Source organism: Dromiciops gliroides, chromosome X, assembly GCF_019393635.1.
Source record: "Dromiciops gliroides isolate mDroGli1 chromosome X, mDroGli1.pri, whole genome shotgun sequence".
NCBI classification, from domain to species: Eukaryota; Metazoa; Chordata; class Mammalia; order Microbiotheria; family Microbiotheriidae; genus Dromiciops; species Dromiciops gliroides.
In genome coordinates this window covers 69,065,808-69,085,646 of record NC_057867.1, presented here as the reverse complement: position 1 = coordinate 69,085,646, position 19,839 = coordinate 69,065,808, and positions in this window count along the sequence as shown.

Here is a 19,839-nt window from a genome sequence, read left to right as displayed (position 1 = left end):
CTTGAGTAGACTTACTGGCTACAAGGGAAGGCTATAGGGGAAAAGGGAAAGTCAGTAGCAAATGAAGTTAGATAAGAAAAGCAAAATCAACAAGGCATTTTTTAAAAAGGAAAGGAAGTCATAAAAGTTACTGGAACTCAAGGCAATCACAACTTTCTTTCATTTGGTTCCTCACGACTTTATTTTTCCTACTTTCAAAATGAGTCCAAAGTTTAAAATGACTTTTCCAAAAATTTTCAACAAATATTTTATTCTTTTGTCAGCTTGTGAGAAAAAGAGCAGAGTTCCTATCTTTTGGGAATAAACCAGTTCAAGGGTATGTCTGTGTATTCTTTTAACTCAGAAAGAGCTAGAGCCCAGAATTTCAAATTTGGCAGTGGGGTGCTCATGGAGATTAGCAAAATTTTCCTTCTCCAATGTTTTCAAAGTTGAGAAAATTTATATTTATATAAGGAGATGAAGTCCAGCCATGGAATTCTTTCCATACTGATTGTTAAATAGCCATTAGATTTAAAGGTTTCTCCATTCTGATCTCAAACTTCCATACACCTTTTCTAGCTAAGGCCCCCACAAGTTATTCCTCTTTCAGCATCTGAACTAGAGTTCTCCCTTAGACTGCAGCCCTGGTATTAAGAATATTCTAGTTAATCAAAGCTATCTATTGCCATATGAAAAAAAAAATGCTCTAAATCACTATTGATTAGAGAAATGCCAATTAAAACAACCTGACACCTATCAGAGTGGCTAATATGACAAAAAAGGAAAATAATAACTGTTGGAGAAGCTGTGGGGAAAAAATGGAACACTAATGCATTGTTGGTGGAGCTGTGAACTGATCCAACCATTCTGGAGAACAATCTGGAATTATTCCCAAAGGGCTATAAAGCTGTGCATACCCTTTGACCCAGCAATACCACTATTGGGTCTTTTTCCCAAAGAGATCATAAAAAAGAGAAAAAGACCCACATGTACAAAAATATTTATAGCTGCTCTTTTTGTGGTAGCAAGGAATTGGAAATTGAGGGGCTGCCCATCAATTGGGGAATGGCTGAACAAGTTGTGGTATATGAATGTAATAGAATATTATTGTGCTGTAAGAAATGATGAGCAGGCAGATTTCAGAGAAACCTGGAAAGACTTGCATGAACTGATGATGAGTGAGATGAGCAGAACCAGGAGAACATTGTACACAGTATCAACAACATTGTGTGTTGATCAATTGTGATAGACTTGATTCTTCTCAGCAATACAATGGTCCAAGATAGTTCCAAGGGACTCAAGATGGAAAATGCTCTTCAAATCCAGAAAAAAAAAAGAACTGTTGAATCTGGATGTAGATTGAACCATACTATTTCTTTTGTTTTTGGTGCTGTTGTTTTTCTTTTTTGAGGTTTTTCCTTTTTGCTCTGATTCTTCTTTCACAGCGTGACTAATGCAGAAATATGTTTAATGTGATTGTACATATATAACCTATATCAGATTACTTGCTGTCTTGGGGAGGGGAGAGGGAAGGGAGGGAGGGAGAAAAATTGGAAACTAGAAATCTTATAAAAACTAATGTTGAAAATTATCTCTACATGTAACTGGAAAATAATAAAATACTTTTGTAATAACAAAAAAAGAATATTCTAGTTAACACCTGCATCACAAAGACCATTCCTAGGTACACCTGCCCCTCCATGAGAATGCCAGCTTCTAAGTCAAGGAAGATTAAAGGGGAGGGGAAGGAAAAAGAAGGAACTATATGTAATGTAAAAATGTCAAAACATGACTTAATAAAATATTAAGAGTTGTTGTCCTAAATGAGCTTACATCCTACTGGAGAAGATATAACATGTACACAGATAAGTAAATCCAATGTTATTTTGAAGTATGAGGGAAAAGCCCTATGTAAAAAGAGGTGCCTTTAAGGGATAGGTGAGGAGGAAGAGCATTCCAACGTGGAGACTATAGATAGAGGGTTGCATATAGGGAGTAGCAAATTGGCCAGTTTGGTTGAAATATAGAGTACACAAGGAGGAGTAACAGGAAGTCGGTGTAGAAACGTGGACTGGAGCCAGGAACTCTCCTAAGCCATTTGGAGAGTCAAAATGGAAATACACTCAAACTTCGAGAGCATGTGTCAAAGGAGCTTTAAATTCCAGACAGAGGAATTTGTATTTTCCTGGAGGCAACAGGAAGCCAACTAAAACTGGAGTATGATCTGATTAGACCTGTGCTTTGGGATGGTCAATGACTGTAAGGAGAATGGATTAGAGAGGGAGAGATAGGAAGAGTAAAGCTAGGGAGACTGCTTAGGAGACAAGTGCAATATTTGGGGCGAGAGGGGATGACGGCCCAAGTGAAAGCGATGGCCAAGTGAGTGGAGACAAGTGGACAGATGTGGGTAAGGAGGTTAACCTCTTTCAGCCTCAATTTCCTGATCTTTAAAATGAGGATAATAATAGCACCAACTTCACAAGGCTGTTGTGAGCATAAAATAAGAGATTAGCAAACCTTAAAGTATTGGAGAAGCCAGGTGTGGTGGTGTACTCTAGTAGTCCCGGCTACTGGGAAGGCTAAGGCTAGTGGATGGCTTGAACTCATGAGTTCTAAGCTGTAGTAGAGCTAAAGTCAGTTGGGTGTCTGAACTAAGTTGGGCGCCAATATGGTGAGCCCCTGAAAGAAGGGGAGCCACCAGCTCATGTCAGAAAACTGAGGCAGGTTAAAGCTTCTGGGTCAATCAATATTGGATCAGACTCACGAACGGCTGCTGAACTTTCAGCCTAGAAAGGCCTAGTCTTTAGATAGGGAGACCAAGTCTCAAAAGTATACATGTAGTGGGGCAGCTAGGTGGTGTAGGGGATAAAGCACTGGCCCTGGATTCAGGAGGACCTGAGTACAAATCCGGCCTCAGACACTTGACACTTGTTAGCTGTGTGACCCTGGGCAAGTCACTTAACCCTCATGGCCCTGCCCCCCCAAAGTATACACACACACACACACACACACACACACAAACACAATTCTATACATACATATGTCATTTATACATACGTACATACACATACATGTATTACATATACGCATACATGTATTATACGTACATTATGTGTGTATATATTTATATAAATGTTACCTACTACCACTATGGTTGTGGTGGTGGTGGTGGTGACGATGATGATGACACGGAAACAGAATCAACAGTATTTAGCAATTGATTAGATGGGGAGGGGGAGTTAAAGATGTCTCCAAACTGGTGAAATAGCACTGGATGCTATTTCCTTTGACAGAAAAGTTAAAGTTAAAAAGTGGGGTGAATTTAGGGCAAAGGACAGTGAAGTCCATTTTAGCCTTCTTAGGCTTAAGATGCCTCTGGGAATCCTGATGGAGATATTTGGTAGGTGGTGGGTGGTAGTATTTTCTATTGCAGCTTTGGTATGGTGAAAGGAAGCAAAAGACCTGGGCCTGAATCCCAGGACTGCTACATAATAGCTGTGTGGCTCTGGGCAAGTCACTTAACCTCATTGTACCCTAGCATTTCCTCCTCACTTAAAAAACAACAATAAGTAGCTAGACAATACAATGGATAAAAGACCTACATTAAAATCTGGTCTCAGATAATTACCCATTCGACCTTGGACAAATCATTTAACCTTTGTCTCCATCCATTTCCTCATCTGTAATATGGGGATGATAATACCATCTACCTCCCAGGGGTATGGTGAAGATAAAAGAAGATGCTATTTGCAAACCACTATATAAACCTTAAAGTGCTATATAAGTTCCAGTAGTTATTATTGTGATTATAAAATGTCCTGCTCCCATAGGGATATTGTGAAGCTCAAACAGGATAATATATTAAAGTAGTTTGTAAATCATAAAGCACTGTATGAATATCTTCATCTTATACGTCACCAAGAAACAAAACCATTTGGCTTCCTATTAACCAGCCACAGTGACTCTTCCGTAGGGACTTCAACTTCTGTGCTTCAGTACGGTTCTGCCTATGCATGGCGCCCCCAGTGCCAAATTACAGCAGAAAAGTAGCAAATTCATGAATTATTTCTATTTACACTTCAAGTCCAAGAGCTAATTGCTTAAGGCATAGGTTCTGCCAAAATTAAAGTTCTTTGGTAAATGAAAACTGTTCATATTTTCACAAATGTGTTTCAAGCTAGCACCTGCAAGCTAAGTTCATCGATCATTTCTCGTGGCTGCCCTTCTAAACAAGGCAGAAAGTCTGAATGAAACAAACTCAATAAGTAGCCCTGAGAATGGCAGATCAGACAAAACAGACAATTGAATGAATTTACCATTTGTTTTTCCCTTCTTCCAGCATAGGCCTCCTCTTTCATCATAAGCTTCGTAACCCGGACGATCAGATTCTTTGGAGCCAGATATGCAGGTGTTAGCAAAAATGCTTGTTGAATTAGGAAAAGCAACTTTTAAATCAGTGGTGGGCAGTGGAACTGGGAGAAGAGAGAGGTGGCCCTTCTGGCTGGGACTGAAGTTCTACCCATCATGACCTTGATTAGGATTTGCCCATTTGGATGTAATATTTCAGTTCCCCACTCTTGCCCGTACTTAGCAAAACCCATTCTGATGCACCTGTGCTAATGAACTTGGTACCACCCAACTGTCCATCCCACTTCACCAAGCAGCATCACTGACAGCTCACTGGGGATCCTCCTTAGCCAAGAGAGAGGCGGCCTCTATTGGTTTCTGTCAGTGTTGCAGGTCAGATTAATTCCTCACCACTTGATGCCCTACCACAGGGCTCTGGCAATTAGAAAAATCCACATCACTAATTAAAAGAGTTTGTTGGACTTGCTAATTAAAAGGTGTTATTTCCTCTTACTCTGCTCAATAATTTCAAAAATTAAAATGATTTATTAAAAACTTCATATTGAACACCAATACAACTAATTAAACCTACCTCCTCAGTAACTCTATTCAAATCAATTCATTTCAGTGCATAAGATATCATAGCTTCCTAGGCAACCCTTCTAAGTCTCCATCAAGATTCTTTTCCCATAATTCTCATTCACTTTTTAAAAACATTTTTCACTGTACTGAAGCTTTTCCCCCTTTATGTTGCTATCATTTACAAATGACATCCCCCTCTCCCCATAAAACCCTTCCTGAAAACAAAGGAAAATAAGGCAGACAAAACAGCAAACTGGCCACCTCTGCCAAAGAAAGCCTCATTCCCCACCTATAAATCCACCATGGACCCAGCCAACTGGATTAAGGACTGAGAAAATACAAATTTACCCAGCCCCACTCTCTCGAGCTGGCTGGAGACCCCAGACAAGATCATGCTTCACTTTCACATCCATTCAACCATCCACTTAGCCCATTGAATCTGGAAAGAATATGTCAGTGGACTTTTCTATGGATCAACTAACCAGCCCTGTGAGTCCCCAGTATCAAACTCCCCTCCCTGGACATCATTCCCTACGTGTTGTCTCCTCCTAGTAGAGTGGGTAGCAAATATCCTCTGGCTTTTTCTCCCAGAACCAGGCTGGTTACAGCTGATCCTCAGGGTTCTAGGGTTACCTGAAGAGTTGGGGGGGGGTTTTTTCTCTATGTCCAACAGCTTAAACATGAGCAATCCCCCAACAGTATTCTTCCCCACTGTTTGCCACCAGTTACAGCTCAGTTCCATTTAACCACTTAACATCAGATAGCTTTTCCAAAGAGATATTTACTTCAAAGATGTTGCTGTTTGCTGTCTGAAGAGGTCCGATGACATCATGGAGTGATGTGTTGACTTTCTTGTGAACTGGATTTAAGTGAGGCAGAGTTGCACAAAGTCATCAACCGTACTCTTTCTTCCTGAGTCATTAAAGTCCAGTGGCAAGAGAAAAGTGAAAACAACAGGCAATGGCCTGGGATGCAGTCGATGACATTGGCATCTTTGATGTTTGCCAAGCTCCATGTGTTCCATAGCACCTGCTTCAAGCTGCTTTCGTGGCAGTGGAAACAAAATGTTCTCATCTGCCCACCCTACAGGGGAAGTCTCCACATACTTGGGGTAGACATTTCCTGGACTCATCAATGGGTTTGAGGCTTGTTAGCTCCCCTTGACGTGGTTTAAGCCCATCTGCTGAGCCGGTTTTCCTCCGGTGTAGCTGCTGCACATGCTCTAACTTCTTGGAGCCACAGGGTGGACAACAAGGGTAGATGAGCAGCCCTGAATAGGCTTGGCAAACCCCCGCACCAGGGTGCTGGTCGTCTCTGCACATGCCCCGTGTACTTCAAAGATATAACAAATACAAAGTATGAACATTTCCCTAATGCCTCGGGAGCATATTCTTCCCTACCCCACTTCGGTCTCTGCGGAGAGGAAGCTCACTTAGCTCAGTTCCCATATAGCATCATGGCACTAGATTCACATCCAGAGGCAGCATTGCTGCTGGATGAGACCTTGTCTCAGCTACTGCTGGGCCAGGTTCCCTCTCAAATGTCTCTCCTTGTTCCTTGAGGGCATCAATGCCATGCTAACTGGAAACCCATACTCTAGAATGTTGGTCTACTAAGGTGCCCTCCAAACCTTTTGAACTCATAAGATTCACAACTCACAAGGCCTCACTCCTTGCATCAGTAGTCATGATTAACCAACAAGTACCCTTGAGAAATTGAAGGCAAAAAAGAGGCTGAATTCAATACTTTCAAATGCCCTTACAAAGCAACAGGCTATTTGGAGTCTTCACCACATGGTTAACCCACCAGAAGCAGCTGAAGAATGTTGTGTTATAGAAATTATTGGATTGCCAACTGCTTCTAGCTAAATTATTGGTGGGGGGCTAGGCTGGGTTTTCTAAAATATTGCTACTTATATATTAATTGCTATTTCTATAATAATGGCTATTGCGCCAGTTTAGGCAGTAAGCATTTATTATTAAAGTATATTAAATATTAGTAAAGAATTGACTGAGTGGCATTTTACACAATCAGAAAACCCCCAAGCACCATTTTATCTCAACATTACCCATACTGGCCTAAGAGGAGACAGCATTCTGAGCCTAGAGTACAAGCCAAGACTGGTACTGGCCTCTGTGGGTCGAGGCTTTCTCCCCTTTTCAATAAAGGTGGCTCCTTACACACTGATCAAAGCTAATTGGCTAGTATCATTCAATTCCATTGGTTGGCATGACTTGAGGATGGCCCATATTAAAATGATCAGTATGGTGATGACATCAGGGTCCAATGGGAACGACTCCCTGAGGGGCAAAGTCAAAGTCCAGATAGGTGTGACTCCATCCAGTCAGTTCACTGAGCTAGTCAAAGAGTCTATTCTCCACCTCTATTGTACCCTTAGGCTGGTCCCCAAAAGAGATTAGCTAAAGTTCCTGAACTGGACCTTCCGAAGTAGGGGTGAAGAGAAAGGGTCCCCCCCAAAAAACATTATTAATCATTATTTGCTCCCAATGTCCATATTCATGCTCCATAGTTTCTCCAAGACACTTCATTCAGCATCACCACAACTTCCCAGGAAGCAGGAAGGAGACTCCCCAGAGCAGAAGCTGATGGTAGAGTCACTCTATGCATGTGTCAGCCCCTCTTCACAAGCTGAAGCTCTCTAAAGTCAAGTACTGTCTAACTCTGTAGGTATTTGTATCCCCACAGATTAGCACAATACTGGCATAGAAATGGGTTTTTTTTTCATCGATTCATTCACCTCTCTCATGAGAGGAGGGAGACGTGTTTGCTGTCCTATTCTGGCCACAGCATGATCATGACATTAATCAGAGTTCTCATGTCTTTCAATATTGCTTTCCTGAATATTGTTGTGGTCATTGTGTCCCCTTGTGCTGTAATTTCTAAATGTTTGCAGTAGTCTATTCCAGCATTTTTCAAACCCTTTAAACTCATTACTCGCTTGCCTTACAATGCTGGTTTGGGACTTGACTCTCATGGAGGCTTTTGCATCAAACATTTCTGATAAGGGTCTGATAACCCAGTTATATGCAAAACTAACAAAAAATATATGAGATCAAGAGTCACTCACCATTGAATAAATGGCCAAGGATATGAACAGTTACCAAAAGAAGAATTTGGAACTATTTGTGACCATGTCAAAGATTGCTCTAAATCACTAATAATAAGAGAAAAACAAAAACTACACTGAAGTTTTACCTTGAACCCAGCAAATTGGCAAAGATGACAAAAGATGGCAGTAATCAAGATTGGAAAGGTGATGGAAAGATAAGCACACTAATATACTACAGAAAGAGTGATGGATTGGTCCATCCATTCTGAAACACAATTTAGAATTGTGCTTTTAAAAAAGCTACTAAAATGTCTATACTTTTTGACCCAGAGATCCTTCTGCTAAGCAAATACTGCAAGGAGGTCAAAGAGAGAAAGAAAGGTCCCACATATACCAAAATAGGAATAGCTGCACTTTCTTTGGTAGAAAAGAACTGGAAACAAATCTAATGTCCCCATAGATTGAGGAATGGCTAAGGAAATTGTGGTGATGAATAGATTGGAAGAGTCCAGCATCCTAGGAAATGCTGACTAGGAAGGATTCAGAATGGTATGAGAAGACACGATGCAAAGTGATATATGCAGAACCAGGAAAACAATATATGCAATGATTAAGATAATGCAAAATGAAAGAACAACAAAACAAAACTAAACACTGTGTGATTATAATGATCAAGTTTGGCCCCAAAGAAGATATGAGAAAATATACTTCCCTCCCTTCTTTACAGAGGTGGAGTACTATGGGGGTAGAACACTGCATATATATACTGCCGGGCTTAGGTAATGTGTTGGTTAGTTTTGCTGAACTGCTTTCTTTTCTCTTGCCTTTTTCTTCTTTGTTACAAAGGATGGCTGACTGGGTAGGAAAGGCCAGGGAGATCCATTGGGAAATGAAGCTGATATAATAACAAAAGATATCAATAAAAACATAAACATTTTACAAATATATGAGAGAATATATGGAGGGCCATCTCTACATCAGCTGTGGAGGTGATGGGGAAGAAGATGGAATGTTGCCTAATGAAATCTCTCTCCATTCCAAATCTCACTTTCATGGGGCTCCCAGATCCATGGAACACAGTGCTCCTGGGGACTTTAGAAGGTACTCAATGTAAAATGAGTGGGCTGAACTAGATCTTTCCTAGCTTCTGTCCAACTCTAAATGCTATAACCTTGTTTTGTGAAGTGAAAAACCAACCAGCTGCTCCCCCCACTTCCCCACCCCATCCTCAGTAAATAGGAGCTGCGTCCTTCTCCGAATTCCCTAAATGTACTCCCTCGTAGTCACAGTATGCGACAGAGATGAGAGATTGGTACCTAGTAACCTTATCAGAGAGCTCAGACTCAGATCCAATTCTTGTCATTTTCATAAATTCCATATATGACCTTAGGCAACTTACTTAATCACTCAACCTATTTTTTCATCTGCAAAATATTCAGACATTCACTCAGTCAGGATGCTGATTCTAGCAACCCTCTGTTAAGCCCCTTATTTTTTGGTAAACGCAGCATGTGCAGCTGCATTCTTAGCTGCCTGAGTTCTCAGAGGACATGCCGGTTCACCGTGGAACACTGGCAGCAGCCAAATACTTGCCTAGCTCCTAAAGGAGGTGTGGAAGGGTGAAGCCACAGGATGGCTCATGGTATAGGTGAGGAAGGGTGGGGGGCTTCAGTTTGTCTTCTCCAGCCTTTCATGAATGGAGGAAAACCACCTGGGCATCTGAGACTTCATTGCATTTAGCAGTTGGGAGCAAGGTGGAGAACAGGGAGGAGACCCGTTGAATGGAAAGAGAAAAGTCGGGAGAAGCTTCCTTATTCCTTTCTTGGACATCAAGGCCTGAACAGCAGAATCATTTCAGGCAGTGAGAACATAAGAACATAAATGTCCAGATTAGGAGAGAGGGGACAAGGGCCCCACAGGTGACCAGCCTCTGAGGGGACTTCTAGCTCTGAGATTCTGTGACTGCTTTGGAACTAGCCCTGTCTGTGTCTTCTTCCTCTTTTGGTTTTGAGCAATCATGGGTGGCCTCAAAAACTGCAAATCAGGACCCTTACAAATAGCCTTCTTCATTCTCTGCTCACCTCTCTCCCTCTTCCCTCCAGGATTCTGGAGCTCCATCCTTTAGCTTAATCACTTTAACTTGTCACAGAGGGACTCTCTTGGGGGTATATCAGGGCTGAGGTTTGGCTCTGGCTCCTCAGGACTAAGATATCAGGGGTCATTTAGTATAGGGTCCTGGACTTGGAGTCAGGAAGACTTGGGTTCAAATCTTGCCTCAAGCACTTACCAGCGTTATCCTGTGCAAGTCACTTAACCTCTCTGTAAACTTCTGTGCCTCAGTTTCTTCATCGGTAAAAATGAAGAAACCTTGGACTCACTGGCCTCTAAGGGCTTTCTAGCTCATCCTCATGATCCTATGACCTAACAGATGAGAAAACTTTAGCAGGAAGTTAGAGAATGGAGTCAGACAGCAAGTTAGCCGCAGAGCAGGACAAAAGGCCACTTCTTCTGATCCCCAGTTCAGTATTCTTTCCAATTTCATATTTTAACAAAAAAAAAAGAATTCATAAACACACACATGATAACAGCTGTCCTGCTAGTATCCCTTTATTTAGAAAGCACATAATGGCTATACTTGGCACACATAAGGATTTCACAGGCTCCTTGAAAAAAGTGTATAGCACGCGTGCGCACGCACGCACACACACACAGACACACACAGACACAAGGGTTCCTTGTTCACAGATTGGGAACCACTTCGTGAGAAGGAGAGAGAGAGAGAGAGAATGAATATGAGAAAGTATGTGTAGAGAAACAGAAAAAGGAAAAGGAATGTGTGTGAGAATGACTAGTGTGTGACAGAAAGAGAGAATGTGTGAAAGAAAAGGAAAGAGAGAGGATGTAAGTATGAAAGATGGAGAGAAAGTATATATATGATGTGTGTATGAGAAAGAAAAAGAGTTCGTATATGTGTAAAAGAGAAAGGAAAGAGTAAAAGGGGGGAAAAAGGGAGAAAGAGGGAGAGAAAAAGAACATATGAGAAGGAAAGTGTGTGGAGATGTATAACCTATATCAAATTGCTTGCCTTCTCAAAGTGGGGGAGGGAGGGAGGGGGAGAATTTGGAACTTAAAGTTTTAAAAATGGATGTTAAACATGACTAATGCAGAAATATGTTTAATGTTATTATATGTATAATATATATTCTATATATAACCTATATCATATATATAACCTATATCACATATATATATATATATATATATATATATATAACATATATATAACCTATATCAGATTACCTGCTGTCTAGGGGAGGGGGGAGGGAGGGGAGGGAGGGAGAAAAATTGGAAATTGGAAATCTTATAAAAACAAATGTTGAAAACTATCTCTACATGTAACTGGAAAATAATAAAATACTTTTATTTTTTAAAATGGATGTTAAAAATTGTTTTTACATGTAATTGGGGGAAAATAAAATACTAAATAAAGAAAAAAGAAAGTATGTGGAGAAAGAAAAAGGAATGTGTGTGAGAGAGTATGTAGTATGTGTGACAGAAAGAGAGAGAATGTATGTGAAAGAAAGGGAAAGAGAGGATGTAAGTGTGAAAGAGAGAGGGAGACAGTATGTATGTAAGAAAGAAAAAGAGACCGTACATATGTGTGAAAGATAAAGGAAAGAGAGTAAGAGAGAAAAGGAGAGAGAGAAAGAGAAAGAGACAGAGAGACAGAATGCGATTCTGTGAATTATCCATTGATAGAGATGAGGCCCAATCCTGGCTGGACCTTCCATCTCTAAACACAGGGGAAGAAGTTGAAAGTCCTTTTGCTCTGAGACAAGATGTCGGAAGCCATTAAAAAACCAAAACACTGACAATCCAAAAGGAATCCTGGAAGGGACCTCAGGGACGATGGAGCCCACCCCGGATCTGAGTAGGTCTCACCTCTTTCCATGCCCAACCCTGCTGACCAGGAGCCCACCCTGCCTCTTTTTGAAGAGCTCCCCCACCCCCTCCAGGCCAGCCCATAACCCACCCCGGCTCAGCTCTAAGAGTGGGGAAGTTTACATTTGCATCCTACAGTTTCCAGCCCCCTGCAGTTTCCAGCCTCACTCCAAGTTTTGCCCTCTGGGGCCCAACAGAGCAAGCCGAATCCCTGTTCCATGTGACAACCTTTCAAGTATTTGATGGCAGATCTCAGGGTCTCCTCTGGGTCTACTATTCTTGACGCTAAACATTCCTGGTTCCTGCAACCTATCTTCATAAGCAAACTCTAAAACCTTAAATAAATGTCAGGTATTATTACTATAATAATAGATGGACTCAGGGCCTTTCACCATCCCGGCTCCCCTTCCTCTGACCGCTCTTCAGTTTCTCAATGTCCTTCTTAAACAGTGGGCCCAGAATGGAACTCTGTTCAGATGCGGTCTGAGCAGGGCAGGGCACAGCGTGCCCAGTGCCTCCTTCTCCCTGGAAGCTGGGCCCCTCTGAATGCAGCCCAAGTTGCCATCGGCTTTTGGCTGTGTCATGGCTATGCCACACATGTGACAAGAGTGAACCCGAGGAGTTAGAGGAGCCTTGTAAAGGCTATGACACTACTATAAAAAACAAAAACAAAACAACTCTTTCATTTGCTTTGTGAGATAAAGAGGTCATGATGGCAAAAACCATTTCTCCTGTTTTCAAAGTTCACAAAGCACTTTGTCCATCCTATCCCAGGATGATGTGTGTATAATTATCCCCACTGGTCATAGGGGGAAACTGAGGCTCAGTGACTTGCCCACAATCCCCCAGCTAGCAAGCAGCAAAGGCAGGATGCAAAGTTAGGCCTTCCACCAGCCTGTCCCACCACAGCTGCTCCTATCAGTGGGAGAGGTCCCACAGGCCCCACCCTCAGCAGGTAGCTGCTAATGAAATTAAAGAACAAACCATTTCCCACCCCACCCCCATTCATGTTGCCAGCCAGCAGCAATGGCCGCTGTCCAACTGCCATGCCCAGGCAGAAGCACGGGAGAGGAGGCAAACATCTCTGATGGGGGCTCTGGAATTGATTCCCATGGGCAGTATTGGAATTCTTTCTTCCTCTGCAAATTTTCAGGCATTTACTGGCAATACAATGAATTTGTTTAAAAGTAGCAGGTTTTTCAAATCGAAGGATCAAGAAATCTGGAGTTTCTCTATCATATCTCCAGCCATAATGACTCAGATCTATGTAACACTTTAAGCTTTGTCCAGACAACTCTGTCCAGAAGGCACAACATATACTATCGTTACTGTTGTACAGAATGAACTGAGGCCCAGGGAAGTTTGCTGACTTGTTCGGGGGGACATAACTACTGAGGATCAGAGGAATGTGTGAGCACACACTTCCCCTGATTGCCAGGCTGGAGCGCTCTCTCCACTCCACCATGTTGGATAGCCCGCAGATATTTTCTATTTCCATTCAAGGCTTCCCCTGTGCCTTATTAGACCAGGGCTTCTTCCACTTTTTCCACTCACGACCCCTTTTCGCCCAGAAATTTTTAGGCAACCCTGAGTTATATAGGTATATAAAATAAGTCTCCATAACCTTTTACTGTTGCCCAATTTTTCTCAAGGTCTACACCCACAGTCTAAGAAGCAAGGCTCCCAAATACTATGCTAGGGGAACAAGGCTTCAAGAGTGGATCTGGCAACAGACTCTATACTTGTCATCAGAAGACCAGCTTTGCTATGGGCATCCCAAGAAGGCTGGCCACCAAGGGCTAAGTTTTTCTAGACTATAATCCTAAAGATGAAGGTTCAGAGGAGCTGTGATCTGTGTCGGTAAAAGGTGCATTCTTCACATTGAGGAAATCATAAATCCTAAAGTACTGAAACAGAAGCCTTATGCAGTGGGAGTCCATTTTGGATTTTGGCTTATCAGCATCTTTTATTTGATATCCACTGACCTTAAGTCTTGGCCTCTGCTTCTTTAGCTGTGCGGCCTCGGGCAAGTCATTTTTACCCCTTTACTTTTGGTTTCTTCATCTGTAGACTGAGGTTGAACTATTCAATTTCAATTCGCTAACCCTTTAGTAAGTACTTACTACATGCCAGTCACAGTGCTAAGAACCAGGGATTTAAAAAGAAGCAAAAGACAGGTTCTGCCCTCAAGGAGTTTGCAATCAATGGAAGAGACAACATGCACACAAATATATACAAAGCAGGATGAGTGGAAAATAAAAGAGGGAAGGCATTGGAATTAAAACAGGTTAGGAAGGCTTCCTGTAGAAGGGGGGATTTCAGCTGGGACTTAAAGGAATCCAGGGATGTCCGTGGTTTAAGAGGAGGATGGAGAATGTTCCAGGCATGGGGGACAGCCAGAGAGAACACTGGGAGCCAAGAACTAGGTCTGAGGGTCTTAATCTGGGCTCTGTGAACTTGTTTTTTTTTTTTTTTAACATTTTGATAACTGTATTTTAAATGATTTCCTTTGTAATCCTATACATTTTATTTTATGCATTTAAAAACATGATACCGGGACAGCTAGGTGGCACAGTGGATAGAGCACTGGTCCTGGATTCAGGAGGACCTGAGTTCAAATCCGACCTCAGACACTTAATACTTACTAGCTGTGTGACCCTGGGCAAGTCACTTAACCCCAATTGCCTCACCAAAACAACAACAACAACAACAAAAAATAAAAACATGATACTGCTAAATGGTGCACAGATTTCCCCAGGAGGCCAAAGGCATCCATGACACAAAAAAAGGCTAAGACCCTCTAAACTAGGTGGCCCCTAAGGCATCTTCTAAGTCTATGATCTTAGCTGTGAAGTGAATAGACAGTAGTAAACGAGTTATTCTTGAATCTCTGTTATTTCGCTCTTCTTATAAAGCTCCAAAGAGTCATTGGCAGGAGGAAAATGGGAATGGGCAAGTTAGATGAATTCCTAGGGCTCACATACAGAGGTGATATCAGTGTTCCCACCACTAAGTCTCTGTTATTGGCATTTTTGAATGTTTTCCAGTCGATGTTGAACCACAAGGCTGTAGTGTTTTGCCAAGTGAAGGTAAAACTCCCTATCCCCTGCTGTAACAAACAGAACTCAAAAGTCTAATTGATGGAGAGGAGCCACTGACCTCTTTGGCTGAATGCTCCCTTTCCAATCCATAAAAAGAATGACTTTGGAGTCATCTCAGTGCCTTAGGTTTCTAACATTTTCTTCACATTTCTCAAAATCTGAGCTTTGGGGGTTGTTTTGTCATTAACAATGAAGAGTTCACCAAAAAGGGATGTTGGGTGAGTCACGCAGCAAGGTTGATGGGCAACAGATAGATCATCTGCCCTGCAGAGGGCATCCCACAGGAACCCAAACAACTGACTGGAAGGCCAAAAACTTTGTAGGATAAACAAATGCACCAACTCTTCAGGTGGAAAGGGAAATTAGGAATGTAAGACCACAAGTTTTGCAGAAGAGTAACAATTCTGTTATTCAGCAAATCTATACTCTCATACACACGAATAGATAACTAAAGCATTTATTAAACAATTACTATGTACCTGGCACTGTGCTAAGCACTAAGAAGACAAATACTGTATAAGCAAGCAAGCCAGTCCCTTCCTCAAGGATCTTGCGTTTCAACCTTGCCCTCCCTCACTTAAATGCAACTCACTTCAAGTCATGGCATTACCCTGACGTCATGAAGGACAAACAACAATGTTCTAATGTGAGAAGACGACATAAAGGGGAGCTGGAAAGGGAAGGGGTGGCATATCCTGCAGCAGAGGGGTGTGGAGATGGCCAGCAAGTGGGGTGAGAGCCCAGTTCTGGGGAAACAAGGCAAATATTCACCTATCAGAACCCAGGGTGGTTCCAGGGGTGGAGTCTAAGGTTCCTTTGGGGAGGAGGTACAGATGAATGAATGAATGAATGAACAAATGAATGAATGAATGAGCAGTTTGGGGGGAAGGGATGTTGAGGGGTAGAATTGAAAACTCTTGTTCCCCTAACAGCACAAGGTTAAATACCATCTATTGCACTAAATGGAATTGATAAGTGGCAGATGTTGCTTGATTTTTTCTTTGTCCCTCTCTGTCATTCCGATATTATCCTATTTTCCTGGCTTTTTCCCCAACTGGAAAATCTAGAAGCTGCAACCAGCTTTCAAAAAGATGGATGCATTATATTGTCTCACTCCTTCTCAGGCAGAAAGGAGGGTGAAATGCAAACTGCTAGGAGCCTGGAATTGGTAAATAAACCCAAGGCTTGTTCCTTAAGACAATCTGCTCCCCCCACCAAATCTCCTGCTATCTCCTGGTGTCCCTGAGATGAAGGGTGCAAAGGACATCATAGCAAATTAGGTATCTGGCAAATTGGTGCAGATGGAGCATTTTAGATCCCTTTATACCTTGCCACTGGTTTTTTGAAATGGCCTGAATACAAAATAGGTGGGCTATGCTACAGAAAAAGAGAAAATGCCATTCTCTCTGAAGAAAAGAAGGGCCAAGCTCATACGGGCATTTTGTACAGCTGGGGGGCGGCAAACAAACAAATAAACAAATAACAACAACAATAGGGCTAGAAGTCAAAGAGCAAGGCATGGGTGGAGAGGGGGGATGGAGAGGGAGGAAAGGAGAGACAGAGGGGAGAAAGAGATGGGGAGAGGGAGAGGAAAGAAAGAGGGAGAGGGGAAGAGGGAGGGGAGATAGGGAGGGAGGGAGGGAGGAGGAGGAAAAGGTCTGAAAAGAAAATTCGATAATTCAATAAGATGGGGGAAATTGAGAAAATATGACAAGAACCAAAAGGGTAAGTAGGAAGCTTGACAAATAGCCCCAAAACAACAAATAGTAAAAGCCACAAAGACCAATTAAGAGGTCAGTCCCCGAGCTATTTGCAATAACTTTTCAAAATTCTCATTTTGAATACATGAGAAATCAGGTCCCTGCGAGAGAATTGGGGGCTTCTCAAAGTTGGCAGGGGGAACTTTTAGACAGAAGTGGCAGATATCGCTAAAATAATTAACTAGATCTGTCATGCCTGAGTGGTCACAGAGGCGGATGGTGAACAGATTGCCTAGGCAGAAAACAATTTTTCAGGGGCTAAGGGAAGAAGTCCTAGTAGAAACAGCCGTCACCCCACGGAGGAGGGAGCACCATGAGCCCACCTAGCAGCAAGCACAGCCAGACTCGACAGGGACAAGAATTCGGCAGAGAAAGTGAAGGATGGGAACTTTTCAGGGCTATTTTCTCAGGGGCAATGAGAAAGATGCCCAGCTGCTCAGGGCTGGAGTTTGGGCTTAAAAAGTGCCAACAGTGCCCTTTCAAGGGAGCCAAATATAACCAAGTCTTGGCCCTTGATCCTAATGCCAGAGTTCCCGTTGCTCTGCTAAGTGGTGCCTGGCACAGCTGAGGGCTTCAAGAAGCCACGCCAGCTGTGAGTCCTCTGCAGAAGCAGAGCTGCCCCCGATGGTTGGCAGAAATGCTTAGAAAATCATGCGAAGGTCATGGCTTTGCTCTGTCTCTGGGTGTTCTGCTCAGAGACCACAGACTGAGCCTCGGCCCATGCTGGCCTCACCGAGACACCTGTTGTTGCTCTTGGAGGTTGGCAGGGAGGAGGTAGGGCAAAAGAGCACGAGGATGCATTGGCTTCAACCTTTTCCAGCTCCAAAGGCACGTACTTCTGTGGTGGGTCACTAACACATCTCTGGATCGAAGGACAACCCATTAGAGTATCAAGACAGTACAGTTCCCCAATTAGCAGCCAAAACACAGGCCTATTTATTCTTCCAGACTTTGAATTCTCTTGCACAACGATCTGCCAAGGAATGAGGAGCTTTTCAACATTTATAATAGCTGGAAAGACCCAGAAGCCCATGAGTCTGCTTTTGATTATCTATAGGGTATAAATTGGGGGTTTTAGAGCTCAGTTTCTTTGTATTTTTTTTGGTTTTTGTTTGTTTTTTGCAGGGCAATGAGGGTTAAGTGACTTGCTCAGGGCCACACAGCTAGTAAGTGTCAAGTGTCTAAGGTCACATTTGAACTCAGGTCCTCCTGAATCCAGAGCCAGTGCTTTATCTACCGTGCCACCTAGCTGCCCCCTAAATTGGTTTTTTTTTTTAATTTCTTAAAATACAAGCATCCTTGTCTTGGGCACCACAGATTCCCGGGATGTCACCAAACCAAATGTCGGCTAATTGACATTTTGGATTGCCTTGGTGTCACTGGGTACATGGTAAGTCTGATAGAGCCCATGCCCGTGTGTGGACGAACATTGATCAGTCTATTGAAGAACAATGGACCTTTCACGAGCCGTGCAAAATGCTTGAAATCTCATGCAACTATCAATTCTCTATCCATCACTTCATTGTTCCTGTTCCTTTTTGGCCAGAACAATTCTTTTTTCCAGCAGCCACAATTCTTTACCCTCGACCTTTCCTGTTGGTTTAAGATGGGCTTGAGGAGTCACTGTTTTATGGTGGTTGTCTGATAGGACACTGGATTTGATCCCAAGAGAGGATTATGCATGACAGGCCCTCAGATTTTGTGACAACACTGGAGCTGGCCTGAGGAAGTCAATGCTTTGAAGCATCAATGACCTGAAGGCCCTCTGTGGGAGCCCCCAAAGCTGCTTTTGAGATTGGTGATGGCAGTGACTCAGGCAAGGGGGCAAGTAAGAGAAATAGCTCATGGCAGCCAGGAGGAGGACAGCCATGCAGTCAAAGTGTGAGGAAGTGAGAATCTAGGCAGAAAGAGGCCAACTTTCTTTCCTGGCCTGGGGTCCTGTTTCTTCAAATGTCGTCAGCAACAGTGGGGAGAAAATGATGAGCCTGAGCATTGGGAAGAGCCTGATGCTAAGAGCAGAGGACACTAGAGGACTATGAGCCAGCCCCAGAGACTATGTGGTGGGGGGTTTTTAACCCCCCAGGGATCCATGCAGAGACTGTTAACTTCCACGGAGGAGGGGGGAAGTTAGGTCTTTAGTTTTGCTAGCCTTTAATTTCCTTTGTGATCCTACGAATTTGATTTTTTGCATTTCAAAACTTGATCTGGAGAAGGGGTCCTTGGGTTTGATCAGGGGGCCCATGTCATCAAAAGGTTCAGAACGTGTGTTGTGGAGGGGCCCTAAGGCTGGCTCAGGGAAGGGGTGGCCATAGCAGCAGAGGAAAGCAAGGTGAGGAGGAACCCTGGAAGAGGACACGGATGGGTCATCTGGAAAAAAGGAGGCGAAGACCGGAGGGTAAGAACCTTGGGACTTGGGCCCATTTATTAACTGTCAGACAACTAGCCAGTGTCTATGTAACCATGGAGACAAAGAGCATCCGTGGATGCACTGGGATTCATGAGCTTCCTAACCTAGAGGTGTAAGAAAAATTAGCATGTGAGGAAGGAAGGAAAAAGACCCTCAGGTGTGGCTGCCACTGGCTTCCCTTTCCTGCCTCCAATTCCATTTTCTCATGCAGCTCTAGGACTCCCCCTCATCTCCCCAAGGTAAAAAGCTGCGCCTGTCTCCCACCCCCAAACACATAGACCCTCTGCTATTCTAAGTTAGGAAGCCTCCCACCTTGGGCTGGCAGAGGACCTGGCCACTGGTCCTGCCAGAGATGGGACAGAAGGCAGACTCCCAGGAGAGGATGCCCTGGTAAAAGGATCCAGGGGAACTGTGGCCCCCAACTGGAGGGGAAAGGAAGGGAATAAGCATTTATGTAGCACCTACTGTGTGCCAGGCACTGTGCAAATATTATCTCATTTGATCCTCACAACAACCCCGGGAAATAGAGTGCTCTTGTTGCCTCTCTTTTACAGCTGAGGAAACTGAAGTGAATAGGGGTTAAGTAACTTAGCCAGCGTCACACAGGTAATAGGTGTCTGAAGCTAGATTTGAACTCAGATCTTCCTGACT